Here is a 1,674-nt window from a genome sequence, read left to right as displayed (position 1 = left end):
AGTAGCAAAGCCCTAGAGAATATTTGGAATAGCCCTATTTAAACCATCAAAGTAGGTCTATGCAGAACCCTCTGTTTCAGTCAGAAGATGTATACACTTCCATGTTAGGTTTTTTTCCATTCAAATAACTCATCCCCCTGGCCTCTACTATCACAGCTGTTGACTCCCTCTTGTCACACTGCTTGCACATTCCTTAATGATCTTTCTATACATACATATGCATTCATTTTAGGTAAAAAGAGAGGGCTTTGGACCTTTATGATCTAATCATAGCTCCGTTCTCCCCTCCAATTATTTGGTTTAGACCAGTTGTTCCCAACCTTTTTGGTACCAGGGATCAGTGCTCCTATGAGAATCTAATGTCTAATGATCTGAGGTGGAGCTGAGGCAGTGATGCTAGCACTGGGGAGTGGCTGCAAATACAGGTGAAGCTTCGCTCCCTTGTCTGCCGCTCACCACCTGCTGTGCAGCCCTGTCCCTAACAGGCCATGGACTGGTACTGGTCCACAGCCCGGGGGGTGGGGACACCTAGTTTAGACAGTTTATGTCTCTTAATGTTAAGCAAAAAGTTTCAAGACTCTCTTTCCAAGTATCTATAATAAAGTCCATCCTTCTTAGAAATTCTGGTGCAGCCAGTCATCACATTTTTCATGAGTTCTGTGGGATCTGACCACACGCATCTCCTCTAGGTCACCAGAAGACTTCTGCAGTTATCATCCTAATACTATGTAGCTGTCCATCTATTATTGAACAGATCTGTTCTTTTCCTTCACTCTAGTCACTGGCCTCTTTGTATATTTTAACTCAATTCCCTATACACTGTCTATTGTATAAATAGTACTCTTCATACTTTTTTTCTAAAGCCATGGAATTCTTCCATCGGAAAGAAAGCTTAAGTAAAATAAAGTAGGCTGGTCTGGCTGAAACGGTGGAAAATAAAATTAGAAAGGTGGCAGGAACATAAAACACTTGTATATTACAGTGTTTAAGCATTCAGGAGCAAATAAAGGATTTTAAGAAGAAAAGACACAACCAGACTTGTACGTTATGAACGTTTACTCTGGCAGAGGTGAGAAGTGTAGGGCATGGAATTTTGCCACCCCAAACTGTGTCTCTTAATAATTATTTTAGCTGATTTTTTTTTTAAAAAAACAAAGATTATAGGAAGAGGTTTTACCTTCCCTTTAACTACCTAAAAGAATTTAGATAAAGGGCCTGGTCCTGGAAGAGCACTATCACCAGAGATATCTACAAAGAATATTGGCTAGATGTAGGCAGGGCTTGGAGATCAAAGTCTTCTCTGTGTCCCATTATCTCTCTATGGTGTAGCAAACATTTGCTTAGCAAACACTTGATTTTCTATCCCCATGTGAATTGCCTTCCTTTCCTTTGATGTCCTAAACCCTTACACTTTTCTTCTTAGGATGATATATAAGCCTCAATTGCTTGACTGCCTGTGGGCTTCATGTCTTTGTGGAGCCCCCCATACACAAATTAAATTTGGTTTTCTCTTGTTAATCTGTCTCTTGTCAATTTAATTCTTAGACTAGCCAGAAGAACCTAAAAGGGTAGAAGAGAAAATTTTCCTCCCCAACGGAAGAATAAGTTGAAGAGGTCACAGATGGAATCAGAAAGACTATAAAGGAAGATATGAGGAATATAGGCATATTAAGT

The sequence above is a fragment of the Pteropus alecto genome, unplaced genomic scaffold, assembly GCF_000325575.1.
Source record: "Pteropus alecto unplaced genomic scaffold, ASM32557v1 scaffold146, whole genome shotgun sequence".
Lineage (NCBI taxonomy): Eukaryota > Metazoa > Chordata > Mammalia > Chiroptera > Pteropodidae > Pteropus > Pteropus alecto.
Note: the sequence above shows the minus strand (reverse complement) of the source record.